Source organism: Pseudopodoces humilis, chromosome 13 (assembly GCF_049639895.1).
Source record: "Pseudopodoces humilis isolate 2021_Gansu_Grassland_sample_001 chromosome 13, ASM4963989v1, whole genome shotgun sequence".
Classification (NCBI taxonomy): domain Eukaryota; kingdom Metazoa; phylum Chordata; class Aves; order Passeriformes; family Paridae; genus Pseudopodoces; species Pseudopodoces humilis.
In genome coordinates, this window is record NC_142212.1 from 20,111,448 (window position 1) to 20,132,495 (window position 21,048).

General features: G+C 50.2%; 1 protein-coding gene across 2 annotated transcripts in view; it reads left to right on the plus strand.

Moving 5' to 3' along the window:
• Nucleotides 1-21,048, plus strand: part of GRM7 (glutamate metabotropic receptor 7) — a 198,629-nt gene that overhangs the window by 12,719 nt on the left and 164,862 nt on the right. The gene's annotated exons all lie outside the window — the stretch shown is intronic.

The following is a 21,048-nucleotide window of genomic DNA, read 5'->3' on the forward strand; positions in this document are numbered from 1 at the left end:
AATGAGATCTTTAATGTCTGCCTGCCAAACCTGATCCTGCTGTGGCAGCAGGAGAGCCCTGCTCGTGCAGCTCCTCAAAGCCTTGTGCTGGAGCCTCTCGGGCCCAGCTCACTGATGGCAGCTCCAGCTGCTGAGCCAAAACCCAGCCCAGAGGGATTTCGGGCATTGCTGGGATGGATCCCCAGAGCAGACAAATACATCCCAGTATTATTGGTTTGTCTTTGTGTTACAATGGATTTCTCAGGTTAATGAGTTGGGTTTTTTTCCCCACTTTGCACTTTTATCATTCTGCCTCTCCAAATGGGATTTTAAATTCACACCTTGTTGACAGGAACATGATTTGGGGGATTAGAGATCACAGCCTGGCTGGTGACTGTGACCAGCAGCCCCTCTGAGGCCCTGTGAGACAGCAGCCAAAAGCCACAAATAGATCCAGGAGAAAGGAGGAATGGGACCATGTGCTTGACTTAAGATGTGATCACACTCTTTGGATTTAATGAACTGGCATTTTTTGTAAAAAAGCCCCCTACCCCAATAGAAAAAATACTTAAAAATACGAACTTCTTAAAACCTTGCAGACACAGACCTGCCTCAAACCCCAAAACACAAGCCCATGGTTGAGCAGTTATTTTAATGAGAGTGGAGGTTCTCATGGTAACTCCTGGCTACAGGAGCTGGGATATCAAAAGTCACACAAACACAATGGCTACAGCAGTGAAATGTGCTCTGAGATGCTCAGGACATTTCCCATGCCTTTCCCCAGTCCAGGAGAGAATCTAAACTTGTGACCTGTATATTTTATAGGCAATTTAAAAATTTTCATTCATTTTGGCGCTTTGAGAAGTGAAGGGAGATACATTAAAAGTAAAGACATCTCCTGCTCTCTGTGTAAAAATACTCATTGATACAAAAAGCTGATGAATAAAACCTTAAGCAGTAAAAAGTGCTACTGGTGTGCTGTGTGAAGTGTGCAAGGATAATTCCCTGGGCTGGAGCCCATCCCTGATCTCAGCTGGGGTCTGTGCACCCATCCCATGGGGGCTTCAGCACTTCCCAACCCTCTCCTCTATTTATCCCCTAACCCAGGGCCTTGGCTGGTTGTTTTTATCCCAGGTGCTTGTTCCTCTTCCCAGAGTCTGCCATCCTGCATGAATTCCTCCCTGGCACGGAGGAATTGATGAGGAAAGCTGGGAGACCGGGGCTGGAGCTGGGTGAGGCCCCACCAGATGTGTGCTGCTGTTCTCGTGTGTCAGTTTATCTGCTCCTCATGAACCTCATGAAAGGGACACTGGGGTGGGTGAGTCTGGAATTGTTTAAAAAGCAAGGAGGTGCCTGAAGGCTCAGGGCTGCAGCAGTGCCAGGTCTGGAGAGGATCTGCACCCCAGAATGACCCAGGTGGCACCAGCTCTCCATCCCGGGGTGAAACCCAACCTGAGCCCAGCCTGGGAACCTTCCCACTTTTCCCATGTTAATTGCCCTAATGAGACACTGCAGTTAAGTTGTCTCATCTCTCCTGCCCAAGATTTTTTCTTTAGCTTTTCTCAAAGTTGATTTCTTATCCCCATGTGCTGTTCTCACGTGTGGTTCTGTACATTAACAATTGGGGGACGACAGTTCTTCTATATCTTTTTCAAAATGTTCCTTGGGGAATTATGCTTCAACCAGGGAAACTGTATGTTTCATTATCAAAAAGGTTCCAGGCTTTATCAGAATCTTTTTGTTACAGTTGTCATGGAGGTTTTTATTATTATTGTTAAATTGAATAATGGGGAGGAACCTGTTCTTAAGTCTTTGCACAAGAACTAAAATTTAAATCCAGATAAATCTGCTCTGTTTGTAAAAGTGACTTTTTAAGGTTAACTGCATTAGGCCCAATCACTGGAAGTGCAGCTTTGTTACTTTATCTGAATTAGATAGTGAGGGGTTTTGCAGCTGTAATAAGGGAAGATTGAACTTGACTTTTAAATGCAGATGGAATGTCTGGGAGTTATTTTTCAGTGTCTGATCTCGTGGTAATCACAAGAAACCCTCCATGAAGCCTCACAGCACTGCACAGGAGCCCTGCAGGGCTGGAGCCTTCTGGAAGTGTCAGGGAAAGAGATCTCAGAATCATGGAGTGGGTTGGGTTGGGCTGGGTTGGGATGGGCTGGGTTGGGATGGGTTGGGTTGGGATGGGTTGGGTTGGGTTGGTCCCTAAAGCCCACCCAGTGTCACCCCAGCCATGGCAGGGACCCCTCCCACTGTCCCAGGTGCTCCAAACTCCATCCAGCCTGGCCTTGGGCACTGCCAGGGATCCAGGGCACCCCAGCTGCTCTGAGCAGCTTCCAACAGGGCTGGAGGTGGATTTTATTCCTAGTGAGCACCAAGTGCTCCCCTCTGGGTGGGACTGAGGTGCTCCCAGCAGGAGCAGCCGGGCTGGGGACAGCCCTGCCCTGGGGGACAGCGTGCTAATTGTTATTCTGCATTAAACCAGCTATCAAAGACCCCCAGGATCCAACAGCTCCTGGATTCTTGGGGCTGGGATGAAACCTGAATGAGCAATAAGGAGATGAAAAACTTGGCTGTGAGCGAGCTCCTGCAGCTGGGAGTCACCGCAGTGAGGAGTTGGAACCTCTTTGAAATGTGGGTCAGATCCAGCAAAGGGGTTTCAAACGGTTTTGTCTAAAGGAAAAAAAAGAAAGGAGTAGTTTGAAAATGTCAATAAAATAATAACTCATCTCAGCATATTCAGGCTGCCAGACTTCAGGGAGCTCCCAGTTCAGAGAAAGCATGAAATGTAAATACTTTATGTAATGTTGACTGTGACCATCGGCCTCATTATGCTTCTGAAATTCATCATTTTTGCCTTCGGATGCTGAAATTTGTTGACATTCAGGAGGAAGAAGAGTCCCCCTGGATTGTTGTGGTGTGGTGCTGTGGGAACTTTCCCTCTAATTATGGCAGGAAGGCAAATTGCAGGAGGCTTTTTAAAATAACAAGTGAAGATAGTGACCTTTTTTACAAAGGCTTTGATGAAAGATGTGAAAAACTGGAATTCATTAGAATATTTCTAATTTCCTGACATTCAAATAAGAGACTTTCTCAATATGCATCTTCTCAAACATTTATCGTTAAATGTTGTCATTTAACAAAGGTCCCTGGACTCTTTGCATGCCAATGAACCCCACGATTGAATTTAGAAATACAAACTCTACAGAAGGAAAGAATTTTTTTCTGTGTCTACAGTGCTGTCCTGCAATTCATTACTGTGGTGTAAATGCCTGAATGAGTTCAGTCTAAAGGTGCATAAATGCATTTCAATGAATTTAAAATTAGTACTGTTAAAACAACTGTGCAAATCCCCCAAGTGCATTTGGGGACAAAATTAAATGCAGGGCACGCATAAAATATATTAAAAATAAATAAATATATATATAAGTAAATGATTATATATGATTGCAACATTATCAGGTTTGGGGTTTTATTGAAATTCATAAGGAACCACAAAAATAATCCTTGTGGCATTTTCCAGGAGTGCAGGGAAGGTGAACAGCAGCACCTGAGGGCTGTTTGTTCTGGTTTGGTGCCAGCTGGGATGGGCTTGGTGGGCAGTGTTTGGTTCAGTTCGACTGAGCCCACCCCACTGTTCAAGGCTGAGTTTAGGGACACAATGGGCCCATCCCTGCTCCAAAGAATTCCCCTGCAAGCAGGAAAAACAAAGGGAGGGATTGGGCAAGATGCATTATCTCCTCCTGCAGATAGAACTCCAGAGGCAGAGCAGATTAAGGGAATGGCTGGGACAGAACTTCCAGAGTGGGAATCCCTGTGAGAGCCACAAACATCCTTCCCCAGCTGGATGTGCTCCCATGGGACCCTTTTCCTTTTCCTTTCCCTTTCCCTTTCCTTTCCTTTCCCCTTTTTCCCCTTTTCCCCCTTTTCCCCCTTTTTCCCCTTTCCTCTCTCCCACCATCCCTGGAGCAGAACATTTCTCCCTGGAGGAGAGGGTTGTGGCAGCAGCTCCTGCTCGTTTTCCCAGCACGTTGGGATTCCTGGTGCCAGCCCATGAGTTGGGATAACGAGTAAAGGGACTTCTCAAGCACCTGTTGCTGTTCCCAGGTAAAACTGGGCTTCAAACAGAAATGTTCAAAATACCAGTGCAGAAGGGATTTCGTGTTGTTCCCTTTGGAAAAGACAAAGGAGGAAGGTGAGAGCAAGAAAGGAAGGAGAACATAGAAACGTTCCCAGGTGCCATCCACGTGTCCTGGGAGGGAGCAGAGAAGAGCAGGTGGGGAAATGGGGCTGAGTGGGGGAGTCCTGACAGGGGTGGGATCAGTCTCCTCGTGGGGAAATTCCCCAATTAGTGGGAGCTAACGAGGAAGGGCATAAATGAGAGAGGAGCAGGGTGGGGAGGAAAGAGCAGCCCAGGGGAAGAGTGGTCCAGGGGAAGGAGCCTTGGTGCAGGTAAGAATGATTCCAACTGGTTTGGGGTGGCTGTTATCGGTGCGAGATGGCTCTTCAGCTGTTGTAATATCTGTGCTTTTAGAGTTTGCTCTTTGAATCGAATCTCAGTGCATTTTCTGAAGAAAAAACCCTTTAGCTTTCCTCCAGAGGTATTTCAGTGCTTTTACATGGTTCAGAGTTCCCAAAAAATCTTTCTCTCCTGCTGGGAAGTATCTGAGGCCTGGCTTTGTCCCCAGTAATTCCCATCTTTGCTCTCTGGCTCCTCAGACCCCACAAATCTGTTAAACAGCCCCTTGGATTGGCAGAAGGAATTTTCAGTCAGTTCCTGCTCACTGATGAGAGGCTTTGCCAGGACCTTGCTCTGGGTCTTGGGAGCGGAATGGAACTTTTGCCATTAATGAATCTAAATTTTTAAGAGCAACAGAAATTCAGGTGCTGTGTCTTTTTCATAGTGGAATATGACATGTATCATGCACACACTGGAAAAGGTTTTCACTTCAGAGGAGGGAAAGGAGCACTTTGGAGTTCATGCTGTGAATTTTCTACAGAGAATGATTCTAAATGCACATTTTGTAATGCATGACTTTATTTATTTTAAAAAAGGGCTGCATTATTAAATTTGGTTTTGTCTGTGCAAACAAATGTGAATTATTTTGCCAGCTCAAATGTTTTCTTAGTCACCCATAAATAAGAAAGTGACTTGGAAGTACAATTGATCAGAAATGACTCATTGAGTGTTTCCCTACAAGGAGGGCATTGAGTTGGGAGTTCTGTCATGGTGTGGAACCCTCCCTCATCCACAGAATGCCTTTCTCCTTCAAACCTACATTTCATGAAAGTATCTTTGTTTTCCGTGAATGATGTGATAATTCAGATAATTCTGTGCTGGTTGAGCAAAAATAGAAGTGAATTGTTGTGACCCAGAGTGAATGTTTGTTCTGAGGGAAGAGGTCAGCAGGGCTGAGGGGCCAGGTGGACAAGGGGCTGTTTGGGGTGCTGTGCTGGGCAGGTCACAAAGCTTTCCAAGTGGATTAAAAATGAACTCGGGTGCTCCTGGAAAGGAGCAGCTGGGATGCTCTTGTGGAATATCTGAGATGCTCTCGTTCTTTATTCCCTCTCAGCTCTCCTGAGGGATTGGGTTGATGCCCCCAGTGAGGACCCTGGGCTGGTGCTGAGCTGCTCCCACCTCTGCAAGGGAAGGTGCTGGGCTGGATCTTCAGCTTGTCCAGGCTGAGAAATGGGATGGATGGATGGGCTAAAGTTGTGAACAAGAGGACACAGCCTTAAACTGTGCTGAGGGAAATATAGGTTGGATATTAGGAAAAGGTTTTTTTACAGAAAGAGTGGTAAAGTACTGGAATCCACCCAGAGAGGTGGTGGAGTCACCATCCCTGGGTGTGTTTAAAAAAAGACTGGGTGTGGTACTTGGTGCCATGGTTTGGTTGAGGTGTTTGGGCTGGGTTGGACTCGATCTTGAAGGTCTCTTCCAACCCGGTGATTCTGATATGCATGGATGGGATGTCCGTCAAGGATGGGTGTCCCTCAAGGACAGCCCAGCAGGGGAAGGCAGGGCTGGGCCTCGCCTCATTTGGGTCTCTCTGTCCTCAGAGTGAGCTGGATCCACATTTGGTTGATGTCTGTCCGTGTGTGGGGTGCTGTTCCCTCCGGGGCCGGCGTGTGGGGAGCGGGCCGTGCCAGGCCGGCCTGGCCCTGTGGGAGCTGCCAAGGCCCGCAGGGTGCCCTGGGCCCAGCCCTGCTGCCAGCCGGGATTTTGGCCACTCTGCCCCAAGAAACGCTTCAGCTGCATTGCCCCCAGCAGTGAATTTCCCCCGTGGTGCTGGGGATGCCTTGCACCCAGCCAGGGAGGGTTTCCAGGCGGAGCCGGTGCTGCCAGGGCCTGCTCTGCGCCCTCACTGCCATCGTCCCTCCCTGCCTTTATCTGAGGGGCCGGGGCTGGGATTGGATTCCAGGGAACTCTGCTGGGGCCAGGTGTGCAGCTCTGGGGAGATGGTGAGAGGCTGGCAGTGAAACCCACGTTTGAGAAGTGTGTCCTGGGCCAGGGACACCCAGAGGGACGGGATCGTGTCCCACAAAGGCTCCAGGGTGCAAATAATGAGCAGTAAACAGCAAGATCAGCCTGCGTTACAGCAAGTCCTATTTCTGTCCTATTTTTTCCCCTGCCTGGAGAATATTAATGTACAAATCAAAGGAATATACTTAAAAGTGTTTTAAATAACCAGCCTTGTTAGGGAAAGGGGAGGGAAGGGTTTGTCGTTATGGAACACAAAAGATTGAGATGATCTTGACACACAGAAGGGGAAAATAAGGAGGAAAAGATTCCAGTGACCTCCCCTTTCCTGAAGGATGGAGCAAACCCTTTGGATGGCTGCTCCAGCCCCAGAGCACCTGCACAGCAGGAAAATGGGTCTCAGGCTGGCTTTGAGCTGGCACTGAAAGATCTCAGCTGGGTTTCAAAATGGTGTGAAAGTGGAGTAATTATCAACAGGGATTGTTAAAAAGCCCAAGATCGTTTGAAGTGAATCACTGTCCAGGGGTTGTCCTGCTGTGTGGGAAGGTCTCCCAGGCTGGAAGGACCTGTAGCATTTGATTAACTGATTTGTCTTGAGGGAGAAGAGAGTGAAAAATGCAATTTCAGTGCTCACAGATTGGTTTCTATCTCAGTGGTTCTGTGACTCCTCGTGGCAGTTCCCTGCTGGGATGTGATGAGCTCACTCCCTACACCCCTTGGGTTTCCATTTCTGTGCTCAGAGGTGCTCCCCTCCTTTCCCATGTTTGTGCCACTTTCCCCCCACCCCATTTCCCCAGCAGTCTAGTGCAAGGAGGAGGAATTCCCAAAATGTTGCCTCTCAAGGATCTCTGTTCATCCACTTTACAGAAGATCTGTCTGAATGTTTTCTAGAGACTTCAGCATTTCTGCCTTCACAATTTTCTCTGTACATGGTGAAACTCCACTCTAAGATCTTTCTAATCTCTCAGGTTTCAAAGCTAATGGCACCAGGCTAAAATTACCCCATTAAATATCAATTAACATAAATCATCACAAGATGCTGCTCAGATTAAATATGCTCCTACTGGGTCTTTCTGTCTGGAAATATAACTGAGTGAAGAAATGTTAAAATGAACTGACTTAGATGCTCCAAGGGGTTTTTTGGGTCTTGGCTGAGTTTGTGACTGTTTGCATTAAAATAAAATAACCCTCCACTGTTGCATGTTCTTGGGCATGGCTGTGGCCTGTTCCAGGGGATGGGCTCAGACTAAAACATAATTTAAGTTAATAATTAATCCTGGGTCAGATTATTAAACAGCATTGAGTCTTTGTGTAGGAAAACTGACTGAGGTTTGGTTGAGTTTAGCTCACTCTGGAAGTGGATTAAGCTTAATCCAGCCTTATCCTGAGTGAGTGCTTAAATAAAAGGCTGAATTGAGGTGGTTTCATTTCTTAATTGACTGAATTGGGGTTTGAATTTTGGCCACGTGGGCAAGTCCTGGAGGTTTTGGTGACTCCAGGACCGCAACAGAAGAATTGCTGTTACGTGTGTGTGTTTAATTTTGCACAACAAGTTCTACTATCTTAAAATGTGAAAGAAACTCATGTTAGGAGGTGAAGGAGAGCAATGGAGGGAGAAATTAATCTTTTTTCTTTTCTTCACTGGTGGCTGCTTCACCCATGTCTGGCAGCAGAAGCAACAATGAATACATGTCATGTTTTCCAACTAATTTCTGGGTCACTTCTCCCGTGGCTGCTGGAAGTGACTAAGCAGTATTTAATCTGGTTTAACAGATATGCAAAGCAGGGATGCTGCTTTCCCTGGAGCAGGGCTGGGCACACATCCCAGCGCTGCTGGGCTGCTCCTTCTTCACGTGTGTGACCCACGGGGGCCCAGGGCAGCCGCTGGAGGCTTGGGAAGCTCGGGGGAAGCAGCTGTGCTGGAACCTCCAGAAACATCCTCTGGGAGTTGGAGAGACTGGGGGAGGTCTGGTTTGTAATCTTGTCAAAATTCATTGCCACAGTCATGGAATGGTTTGGGTTGGAAAGACCTTAAAGCCCCCCTAGTGCCACCCCAGCCATGGCAGGGACACCTCCCACTGTCCCAGGTGCTCCAGCCCCAATGTCCAGCCTGGCCTTGGGCACTGCCAGGGATCCAGGGGCAGCCCCAGCTGCTCTGGGCTCCTGTGCCAGGGCTGTCCACCCTCCCAGGAACAATTCCTGCCCAATATCCCACCCAGCCCTTTCCTCTGTATCAGTGTCTGCTGAGGGAATTTGGGATGCCCTGCCTGTGCCACGGGCTCCTGGCACAGCCCTGGGCTGGCAGCCGAGGCCCTGCTCACGTGCTCTGTGCCTTTTTGGGGTGCTTTGTGTTCGGGTCACAAGCACCAGCTGCTGTTCTGGGGAGCCTCAGCCCATGTGCCCCCGTGAGCAGCCTGTGCTGCTGTTTACGCCCTGCCAGGAGGCTCTGCAGCTGCTGGGGTACCTCAGCTAAAGGGCACGCCCCAGACAAATGTTTGTGAGTGACTCCAAAACAACAGCAAATACATAAATAACGGGAAGGCACACGTTGTTTTTATTGTCCATGCATTATTAATGCAACAGCCTGTGCTTTGCAGGAGACGTGGCTGTGAGGTTCAGGTGGCTCCGGTGACACAAGCACAGACTTGGCACCGAGCAGGATGCAGACTCAGACTTCAAATTGTAAAAAGGAGGGGACTGGACCTCCATGGCTGGAAATTTCCTCTGCCTGACTGAGTCTTACGGTCTTTATCTTTGCGTTAGTAGCTTGCTGTGACTCTGCGCCAAAGCTGCCTTGGGCAAATCTGTCTGGGAGTGAGTAAGAGGTCAGACATTCCTCAGTGCACATCTGTATCACTGTCCTGTGTCTGAGCAATCCTGGAACAGGTAGCGAGGGGGAGATGCTTGCAGGGTTGGGTTTCCCCTTGCCTGGAGTCAGTGAGTTGATAGCAGGCTGAAGGGCTGATGTAAACACAGGTGAAACCAGGAAATGTCAGAATCCTCTGCTGGGCTTGGGCTCCTTCCCTGCCTGTCTGCTCCAGTAAAACAGGGACAGTGGGAGCTGATCTCTGGGAGCTGGACAGTTGCACTTTTTGGGGTAAACGCCCATTCTCTGGGGTTCTGAGGTACAGAAGGCTTTGGGTTGGAATTAAAGCCCCTCCAGTGCCACCTCTGCCATGGCAGGGACACCTCCCACTGTCCCAGCTGCTCCAGCCCCAATGTCCAGCCTGGCCTTGGGCACTGCCAGGGATCCAGGGGCAGCCCCAGCTGCTCTGGGCACCTGTGCCAGGACTGTTCCTCTATAAAAGACTTCTAATAATTACAGGTAACTGGAAAAGAAAATAGAGTGAAAAAAAAAAGACAAACCAGGTGAATGAGGACACATTGGAGCATGATTCACTTCTCCAGGACCTTGAGTCAGAGGCTAGGGCTCGTCCTGCTTTGAGCAGGTTTGATGAGAGAGAGCTGCTTTTATCTCTGTTAATCATGTGGTGATTGTTTAGGTCATGGATCACTCGTTACAGGATCTGTTATTTCTGGAGGTGATAATTCAGGAAAATGAACCAAACCTTGCTCCCCACTGGCCCCAAGTCGGGCTCAGGTGGATCCAGGCTGGAGCTGGGAGCTTTGGGAGCAGCTTCCTGTGGAGCTTTAGTGATTTTGGCTGTGTTTGCATATTTTCTGCTTTGCACATTCATTCAAATAACCTCAGTTCTCGCTTGGGTGTTTTTGGGATGGATGTTTTTGCCTGTTCCTGCTGTGGGAGGGGGGAAGTGCAGGTGCTGTTGGCAGGTCCAGGCAGGAAGGGGGTTCCTGGTGTGACCACACCAGGGCTCCAAGGAGCTCTACCTGCCAGGGGAGCAGTGGGGATGGAGCATTCCTGCTGCTGTTGTTTTGGAAAACAATTCCACTTTATTTTTCCAAGGCAGAACTCACCACTCAGCTTCTGTTCAGGTCGTTTCACACTTAAACTCCTTTTATTTCAGAGAAGCTGTAACTTTTATGAACTTCTGTGGGTGATGTAGAATCTTATCACAGCTTGGTTATTTTCTCTCCTCAGTTACGTGGGAAACCAGAGTTCAGCTGCTTTGGTGATGCATCCCTGTTATTTTGTGGGTTGCTTTTTTTTTTTTTCCAAACCCCATGAGATTTGTGTTAAAAGACTTGTTTGGTGAAATCTGCTGCATCACAGGCTTGGTGCTGCTCAACAGGTCAGGCTGGATAAGTGTAATATCTCCTGAAAGTGGGTTCCTTTGCCTGTTAATCTCTGCAGCCGCGTTTTCCATGCCCTGACAGTTGTGTGGGGGTGAATCCTTCTCTGGGTGTTGCTGCGCTTGTTTTCTGTGTGGGGTGGATTTCTGGTGTCTGATGCGATGTCACGGAGGCACAACTGGAGGCCTTCTGCATCCCAGTTTTCCATCACATCTGAGCATTTGATTTCACAGCCACGTAAGATTAAGGCTGTCTCAGTAATACCCTTTAATTCTGCCTCATGATCGAGCTCATGCTCTGCTGTGATACAGATGCTGACTAATTTGCAATATTGTCTGAAGGAAAGATGAGGCAGAACAGGATCTGCAGGCATTCAGGAGAGCGTACACACTGATTTTATTTTGGTTCCCTCTTTCACAGTGGTGGAGATGACTTAAGAAAAAAAAAACAAAAACGAAGACATGTATTTTGCTTGCTGTAAATGTAAATATAAATCCTCATCAGCAACTGTGTAATCCGGCAATGATCTCTCTTAAATTGAAACAAATAATAAATTTTGTGAATAGAGCTGAGGATTGATGGTGTCATCCTTGCAGGCAGTTTAGATGTAAAGAGTTTTATATTGACTATGCAAATCAATGTTGAAATAACACCAGAAGGGAGCCAAAGATAAAAGAGCTGTTAAACCTTCCTGTGAATTTTTGCAAATCAGCTCCTGAGCCTGCAGCAGCTCCTCGTGCTCTCCACCTTGGAGGGCTGGCTCTGCACGGTGCTTTTCCCTCTGCTGGGGCACTTGGAAAGGCTCTGGAGCAGCTCCACGAGGATGGAATATAGGTCAGTGTTGTCCTTAATGCAGTGTTTCTTTATCCAGAACGTCCTGAAGGGCCTTGCGGCTGACAGAACGCACCCAGTGTGCTCTGTGTGCAGCTGTGCTCAGTCTGGCAGCGGCTGAGCAGCCCTGGCCCTGCCTGCAGGTGAGGGATAGCTCCTCTCTTACCAACCTCGAGCAGCCACCCCACGCTCCTGTGCTCAGGAAATACACCTGGCTCCAGCTCAGCTTTCCCTGCCACTGTGACCCAGAGAGCACCTGAGGCCAGGCTGGGGCTCCGAGGAAAGGATTTCCTCATCTCCCTGGGTGTGCAAGGAAAGGACCCAGGGGTCCTGGTTGCTGACAAGTGGAGCAGGAGCCAGCAGTGCCCTGGCAGCCGAGGGGACATCCCTGTCCCGGGGGGATTAGGAACAGCATCCAGGACAGATTGTCCCACTCTGCTCTGCACTGAGGTGGCCTCACCCCCCAGTCCTGGGGGCAATTTAGTATAAAAAAGGGCACTGGAGAGTAGCCAAAGGAAGCCACAGAGATGGGGAGGGGTCTGGAGGGGCCAGATGAGAGGTGGCTGAGGGCACCTGGCTGGAGAGAGGAGACTGAGGGGAGATTCATCAGGGGATGCAGCTCCCATCTCTGCTCCCTGGGGCTGGGCCAGGGCAGGCTTAGGCTGCATTTTGGGAAAGGTTCTTCCCCCAGAGGTGCTGGCACTGCCCAGGCTCCCCAGGGAATGGGCACAGCCCCGAGGCTGCCACAGCTCCAGGAGCCTTTGGAAACCTTCCCAGGGATGCCCAGGGTGGGGCTGGTTTGGGGTCTGGGCAGGGCCAGGGGTTGGGCTGTGTGATCCTGGCAGGTCTCTTCCCACTCAGGATATTCCATAGTTCCAAGAGTAATTGGTGCAGGCTTTGCCTTGCAGAGCTGTGGCTGACTTGGGATCCAGCCCTCGCCTGCTGCATCTGTTAATGTGGCTCAGCATAAAAACCCTCTCTGTTTTGTTTAAAATACTGCTTTCGGTTCAAAACCAAACAATACAGCATGAAATGCGCATGTGGATTGGTCCCCTGATGATCCTTCAAGTAAATTAATCTGAAAAATAAGGAAAAGAAACTTGAAAAGACCCTTAAAACATCTACATCCCTAAGCACATTATAATGAGTCTCTCTCAAGTGCAAACAACAGAAACCCAGCTCCACCCTGTGCTCTTTTTACAAGAAAAGGAACATCAAAGCAGAGGAGACATTGTCACCGTAGTTCCCGGTGGCAGTGGTTGGGGAGAGCTCTGCTCCTGGAGGAGTTTGGGAGCAGGAGCCCGCTGAGGTTTGTGTGCCTGTGCTGCCCCCCTGAAGGGGTTGTGTGTTCCTCAACTGCTGAGTCCCGAGATGAGTTTGAGCAGGAAAGGGATGGATCTGGAGCAAGGATTTGTCCTTCCCGTCCTTGACAGGCCGGCTGTACCTGACCTGGAATTCCTGCCAGGAGCATCATCCCCAAAGGAGCTGTTACTTCGGGCCGTGCTGGAAATGAAATCCAAGGGAATGCTGCGAATCCCGGCGTTCCCCAGTGCCAGAATCTGGGTTCCTGCTCTCCCCAGCGGTGGGGTGGGGTCTTCATGGCCACGGACACCTTCTGACTGCTGTGTGCTAGATCAGGGCATGTCCTCTGGGTTCTCAGCCTGGCCACTGGGGTGTGATCCCCGGGCAATGGGGGAGTTCCAAGCCCTGCAGGCATTTCAGAGCTCATGGATGTGGCACTTGGGGACACGGGGCAGTGGTGGCCTTGGCAGGACTGGGGTAATAATTGTACTCGATGATCCTGAAGGGCTTTTCCAACCTCAAAGGTTCCATGACTGTGGGATACTGTGAAGCTGGAATAAAAGATGTTTTGCTGCTGGAGTAGCAGGGGGGTGTTGTGAGCTCAGTGCCAGGAGCACATCTGCCTCCTCCACAGCCCTGGCCCTCCTTGCTAAGGAAGCAGGGAAGGGATTTTGCATCCCCTGTGCTGGAGCAGCCTCTGGGTTTGATGCCTGAGGTTGTTTCTGAATGGCCAAAATCTGAATTATTTGCTGTGGAAGCACTCGGGGGTGGCTCCTGCTGGGAAGGCAGAGCTCAAACCCCTGGGCTGTGTGTGCCAGGCTGGCCTTGGGCATAAAAGGGCTGTGGGGGCCAAGGGCTACCATGGGCACAGGGGTTGGTGACAAACCCGTGGTGGACCAGGTCACTCGTGAGGTACCACTGTCCTCCCCAGGCCTGGCTCTGCCGCCCGTCATCCTCTGGCACAGAAGAAATCCTGGAGCAGTTGGCAGGATTATTTGTAGAGTTAGCTGTTGTTCAGAGTAAATAACTTCTGAAATCTGGCCTGATGTTATCAAAGAGGATATTTCCAAGTGGTATTTATAGATTCCCGGTATTATCCCAGCAAACGCGTGGTCTGCACCCCACTCTCACCACCAGCCTCTGCCCCTGCAGGCAGGAAAAGTACCGGGCAGAAAATTCCCAGGTAAACCAGGATTTGCTAATGGAAGTGTGGCTTTTCAATAGGAGGTTTTTGTGTGCTGGAAATGTGCGACTAATGCTGGGATTGAAGTGACCCCCAGGGAGAGAAAGCTGATTTTAATGGGACAGAAATTACACGGTGGAACCCTTTTCTTGCTGCATTTCTGCAGTGCCCAGCAGCAGGATTCCCCTCATTTCAGTGTTCCTGGCCTTGCCCTCCTCTTCCTCATGGGGAGAGCTCTTAACTGAAGCACAAGTGCCAACGCAGGGGTGGGGCACTCTCCCCAGAGTGAATAAATCAGGTGTTAGATCTTTGTTCCTCAGATGTTTTTGCTGAAGAAGCCTAATTAATCAGCCCAGCAGAATGACTGAAAGGCAATTTCAAAGCTGAATAACTGAATTCCTGTGGCACAGGCCTCCAAAGGAAAATACTGACAAAGCTGGTGACTTTAAGTGAGACTGTCACACCAAGCACGGTGATATTTTAGCCTTAGTCCCTCTCCTGCCTGCGGAATAGAGATGCTTGTGCATCCTCATCCATCAGCTGACAGCCTCCTGCTTACGGAAATGGTGATGATTTGACATCAGACCACTTAAATTTCCTTAGTGGCTGGGCTGGGAGCCTCTCACATTTTTCACCACTCTCCTGCATCTTTCTCACCCTTTTTTTTCTCTCGACAAGGCTGATACTGGATCTCCCTGCAGTGCTACAAGTGCACCAAGCTGCACAGCCCATCAGAGAAAACATGCACTGATGCTTCCTAAACGGGGGCGGTGTGGGATGCCAGGAAAGAGGGGAGCTGCAAGTGGAAGTTGTTGTAATCACTGAGTAACTCAGGTGGGAGGGTCTGGAGGTCTCTGTTCCGGATTGCTCAGGGATTTATTCATTTCAGTCCCAAAACCTTCCAAGGATGGTGTCTGGAGAAAAGGTTTTCCTTAATGGCTCTCCAGCTTTGCCCATGGATTTACACAGATCCAGCATTTCTGGGGCATGTTCTGGGATGAAGCTGCTCCCTTTGGGACTGCGAGAGCTGAGGGAAGGGTTATTTTTAGACTGAGGTGGATTTTTGAATCCAGCCTTTTGCATTAGGCAGTTTCTTTGCTGTGCCCTCACAGGGGACAGAAGGGATGCAAGGCCACCAGACCACCCCCAGAGAGCTGGAAAGGAAGGCTGGCAATTAAACACTTACTGGCAAAGGGCTGAGCTGGGGGGAACGCTGGATGGCTGCGGGAAACATAAAAGTTAATGGAAAGTAATTTGGCAACTTCATCTGCAGGTTGGCAAGGATCCAAGTGGATCATAATTGGATTTCAGCTGCTTTTGTGTACTCAGTCATTGAGACACCCCGCAGAAAGTCACCCCTGGCTCACACCAAGGGAGCAGCTCGTGTGTGGGGCTGGGGTTTGTAGGGGCAGCCGGCAGGGGAACAGCTGAAGGCTGGGTGGAATTGACTGGTGCAGGGCTATAAACCCTGCTGTGCAGGGGTGGCTGTGGGGTTTGCTGTTTGCCCCCGTTGTGGCAGTGTGGAGCTGAGGCCCAGGGGATGGGGCTCATCCCTGAGCTCCGTTCCTGGCACGGCTTGGCCGAGCCTGGTGCCGGTGCCAGAGGCACAGCTTCCCGAGTGCTTTCCCCTTTAGGATAAAGACAGAAGTGTGACCCAGCACTCACCACTTCTGCACATAACGCAAACTTAATCAAACTCCCAGCCATTTCCAGCCTTGGGAGCACACTAAACCCTCTCACAGTGTAATTAAATTCTGAGAGTGCAATTGTTTTGCCCTTTCTTTGAGCATCCCTGCTCCAGAGCTCGAAGCTGTGTCCTGTGGCTCTGCCTTTGTGGGGCTGTTACTTTTTCACCAGGAATGGAGATTGCCTGGGTCAGGATGTGCTGAGGATGTGAACATCACCAGTGCTGGGCACTGTGGTGTCCATCCCTTGTGTTGAGGCGCTTCTCTTGCCTGCTCAGAAACACCAGCATGGGACACTGGCAGTGAAGGAAAATACGAATTTTAGATAAAATTATATCTTTGAAAGTATTTCTCAAGCACTGTTGTAATTAAGGCACTTCCAGATAATTTCAATAGGTTCTTTAGCACGTGTGTGCAGTTTCTGTGTTGATTGATTTTCCTCATGTTCATTTGAGTGAATCCTGTGTACGTGGAGCCTGAAGAATCCAGTTAAATAAATAAATGGATGGAGATTGCTGCTCAGCTCCTACATAGGTTTTCGAAGTCCAATTTAGTTTAGATATTGGGAAGGAATTCCTGAGTGAGGGTGGGCAGGCCCTGGCACAGGTTGCCCAGGGAAGCTGTGGCTGTCCCTGGAAGTGCCCAAGGCCAGGCTGGACACTGGAACAGCCTGGGACAGCTCCACAGACACATTCCACACATTGCTGGAGCCACCCAGCACACAACTCCAGACAAATGGTAAGACAAGCTTTGGTGCTCCTAATTGTTTATGAGATGTTTTATGGAGCCCTCTGCCTGCCCAATCTAATGTCATTGGCAAGATAAGAAGGAAGGGAATATTAAGAAATAGGCTCTCCCCACTCCTAATGCACCTCTTCGTGCTTTATGTGCCTCTCTCTCGCTCCTGATTTCCTTGGCATCAAATTGCCCTTCAGTGTGCTGAGTGATGCTGGGTGCTGAGGGAAATGTGGCTGTGGAGAGGGAAAATAAAGTGTCAGGAGTGAAATAGTGCCCTCATTGTAATGTATTATCTAATTAGTGGAACTGGCTGCAAACTTGCCTGTCTGGGCTGCAGGGCTGTGCAGCCAGCCTGCCCTCAGCTCTTATCTCAGAGTTCTTTAATCCAGCCTGGCAGCCCTGGGGCTCCCTTGGGATGGGCAGCACAGGCTGGCTGGGCTGAGGCTGGCAGCTGTGCCTCCCCTGCAGAGCCTGGAAAGGGCTCAGACCCAGTTCCCTTTGAGGGGAGCTGTGTGCCCAGCTCACAGACAGCTGCTGCAGCTGGGTGATGCCTGGGCACTGCAGCTGCTGCAGCAGGAGCAGGGCATTCCCTGGGCACACCCGGGCAGCTCGGCTTCATTCACCACTTCTGAAGCAAGGGAGAGGGCCGGTGGCACTGCCTTTCTCAGTGCTCTGAAGATTAAACCTTTCTCTAAGACCTGAGACAGCTCTTGCAGAATGCAGGGCAGTGAAAAGCTCCCGTAAGGAGCTTAGGCTGTAATTCCAGCGGGGGCTGATAAGGGAAGCAGTGATCAAAGCAACACCACTCTCTCAGGCCTGTATTTACCAAGCTCCTCTGGCACCAGGCACAGCTTCCCCTGCATTTTGTATTTCTGTGGGATGACAAAAAAAAGCAGGATGCACCCTTTAACTGTGAAGTTTTAATTCCCCCCACACCCATCGGTGGAACTTGAAATTTTAGAGAGGTATTTGTGTTGTCCCAAAAAACCAGCAAGGTTTTCCCTGCCGTTTAGGGCAGCCAGGACAGCTGTGGTGGCATCCCTGACACAGCAAGGAGGGGTGAGTGGGGCTCCAGCACTCCTGTGGCTTGGAGCCAAAACAAGCAATCCAGCAATTCCTGTAAACTTCTTAAAGCCATTTCTCCAGGCAACAGAGGGAGCATAATCATTCACATTAAACCTGTTTGCTCTCTTGTAGTCATTAGTGGCAGTAGTACATTCCCAAGGTTAAGTGTAGAGAAAAAGAAATAAATGTAGTTATGAGAACTCCTGTGCTGTGAGCACACTTATTTTTTGCATCTTTTGTAGCTAAATCTTGGAATGTCTTTCATTAAGAGAATAATGATGAACCTTGTAGGTTATCATTGCTTTGTTGGCCATAAAGCCTCTGAAAGTTTTGGAGACAGAAATACGATCTCTGATGTGCCAAAAATAAAGATGTGACAGTGTTTGACATCAGTGTTTGAGGTGTTGGTCCTGCAGCCCAGGAGCTGCTGGGACTCAGCTCTGGCAGGAGCACAAGTACCCTGGAGTCACAGCAATTTCTGTGAGGAAAAGCAGCCAAGAGCTCTGGTCAGATGTTGCTGCCAATATTATTTTTATAGATGGAGCAAAAGAAAATCCGTTACACTTAAAGATGAGGGGGAAGTCAAGTGGAGCAGGGGACAAAGCAGAACTGCAGCTGTTGCAGGCAGGGCTCGTGAGGAAGGGTGTTTGTGATCCAGAAATCAAAAAGAGTAAGGAGCCATTCTTCCTTTGAACCGAGGAGCTGCATGAGAGTCGATGAACATCAGAAATCATTGTGCTCTTCCCGGCTGCTCTGGCTCCTGGAGCGCTCCTGATGAATGGGAGATTATTTTTTGGCCATCCCGAGTTTGTCGCTCTGTGGAATCCATACTGATGATAAAGTGTCACATAACTCTCCCCGCTGTCGAGCGCTTGAGGCAACAGCCGTAGATTCACCCGATCCATCATTCCTGGGGATCTGGAGGGCCAGGGAGCTGCTCAGCCAGCAGCTGGGACTCTGAGCTCCTTCCCAGCCTCCCTCCCTGGGCATGGCATTCTCATCCCAGCCAGAGCCGGGGGCTGCTGTGTTTGCAGCTGGAGGGTGGCTCTGCACTGGCAGCCGGTACAGACCGAGCAGGGAGCATCTCAGTCTGGGAGAGGTGTCCCTGTCCCAGCCGGTGCTGCTCGCTCCAGCTCCTGCTCATCCACCGCCATCCTCCCTCCCCGAGGGGCAGCTTTTGCTGCTGCTGTGATCCCTCTTTAGCCCGGCCGCTGTGCATGGAGCATGGAAATGCTCCAGTGCTGGTGCCTTCACGTTTCCACGGCAAGCCAGCACAGCCAGAGAGGCTTTTAAAGCCCAGGCTGTTGCTGTGATCTCACAGGATCCCCAGAGTCATTCAAGGCTCCTCAGCTGCTCTCTGAGGAGCAGATGTGTTCAGCTTGTGGAGTTCAAGCTCTCTGCAGAAGTTTCCCCTGAATGCAGTGGTTTCTGGTGTGTGGGGAAGGTGGGTGTTGGAAGCTGCTCCCTCAGTCTGAGGGAGCTGTCCTGTCTCACCTGGGGGAAGCAATCTGCCCGTGAGTGTCTCCTACCCTGTGCTGGAGTTCTTTAGTGTTGGCAAAGCACTCCGAGGTGCCTGTGCTGGAGAGACTATTAGATCTAAAATGCATTATTGCTCACTTCTGTAACCAACACAAATCTAAAGTGCTGCTTTGGCAGGAAGAGCACTTGCAAATATTAGATTTATTGAGAATTGTGTCCTCCCAGTCAGTCAGTTGTAGCACTGAAGTCTGTTTGCATTATCCTTCCTGCAGGCTGAGTGCTAAATGGGGCTGTGCTGCCTGGAAAAGCAATTCCCTGGTGGCAGGAGACTGACAGGGACCCTCTGCTGTGGGGGCAGCTCTGAGGAAAGGTTCTGCTGTTGCTGATGATAAACCAAATTCAGGAGCTCTGTCCAGCACTGGAGGCTCTCTTCCTGTCCCTCCTCTTTCTGCTTTTTGCCTCCAATCAGCCTCACTGGGTAAATCTGACTCTTCCAAAGGGGAATTACTGTCTCTGCTCAGGGTGGGCAGTCAGGGATGGGTGGCTGGGTCCTGGCAGAAATTTTAACATGTGGAGCAATTTTAGTGTGATGCTGCCGGGATTTTGTGAGCAGGATTTAAGGCAAGCAATTTTAATTTCAGTCAGGAAGTTTATAATTTCCATATTGTGCTGGAGTTACATCTGAGAGTCACGGTATCAGATGCACAAAGCACTCGTATTGCATTCATCAGATCTCAGAGCAGACATCATTCAGACTATCCGGTTTGGAAAGATAATTTTTGAGAAGAACTTTATTGATTTAGAGTAACGTTACAGAAAAGTGACTCGTCTCTTTCCAGAGTGACTTGCACTCTAACTGACTCCGGCTCTGGGGACTCCATGATCTCTTCCTTCCCCATGAAATCAGAGCCTGGGAAATCAGGAGCGCAGGGGAACGTGCTCTGGCTGTTTCCCCCAGAGCTGTGCGGGTATCAGGCCACATTACTAATGGAGTTCTCATCAGTCAGGAGGGCTGGCAGGTTTCCTGAGCAGCACTGGGGGCTGCTGAAGTTCAGCTTGCTGCTGGCCTGGTGCTGAGTGCCGTGGAGGCAGAGCTGCTGTGGGGGCTGCAGGCCAGGGCAGTGATGGCCCAGCAGAGCTGACAGGAGCTGTTGTGTAACACGTCCTGAGCTCTGCCGTGTCACAAGTCCATGTGTCAGCCCCGCTTATTCTCAGGGCTCCTGCTTTCCACGGGGAGTGCATATGCACAGGGCTTTGGGTCACCTGAAATATTCCTCCTGTGAGCTCCTGGGTGGGAGCCTTGGCTCTGCCTGGGGTTGGGAATGTCTGCGTCGCTTCCCGCAGGATCTCTGTGTTTGTGGGATCTCAGGTGACCTGGATCGGGCAGGATTGCTGGCAAACACACCCATTCCTGGCAGCTTTCACCCGTGGCGCTGTGAGAGGGCTGCGGAGCTGCCCAGGGCTCCCTCAGCCCCTCCTGGCTCCTGTGCAGACTCTGCTGCTGCCCCTTGGTGCTGCTCCTCCTTCCAGCTGTGCTGCTTCCTCTCGAGGCCTGGGCTGCCACCAGTGGCTGCAGCTCCAAGTGTCCCCAGGGGCACGAGGAGGGCTGGGGACCACCAGCTGTGGGCAGAAACCTCCTGGGAAACTGCAGGAATCACTCCTAACTGTGTCACGGGGAGGAGGAGGCACCAGTATATTCTGGGAGAGTCATTAAAGCTCCTCCTGCTGAGGCTTTCACGTCAGGTCCTCTCATGTTCCAGCTGTCCTGTATTTTTGTCTGTGCCCTGTCTGACAGCGAACTCCTCCTCGCCATGATCCATGAGTGCAGCCAGCTCACTGCTGAGACTGTGACACCTGCCCAGGGAGCTCTGGAGTGCCCAAGGAAGGGCTGGAGGTGGCTCTGGGCTGGGGACAGGGTGGGGACCGGCACAGCTGGGGCTCCGTGCGCTGAGGGAGCTTTTCCACATGAAATGACCCCGTGATTCTGTGGGATGGCAAAACCCACGGTCTCTCTGGTGATCAGGAGCAGACAGGACTGACTCAGTCTCCAGGAGGAGCTCCTGAAGACTGTGAGATTTCATTGT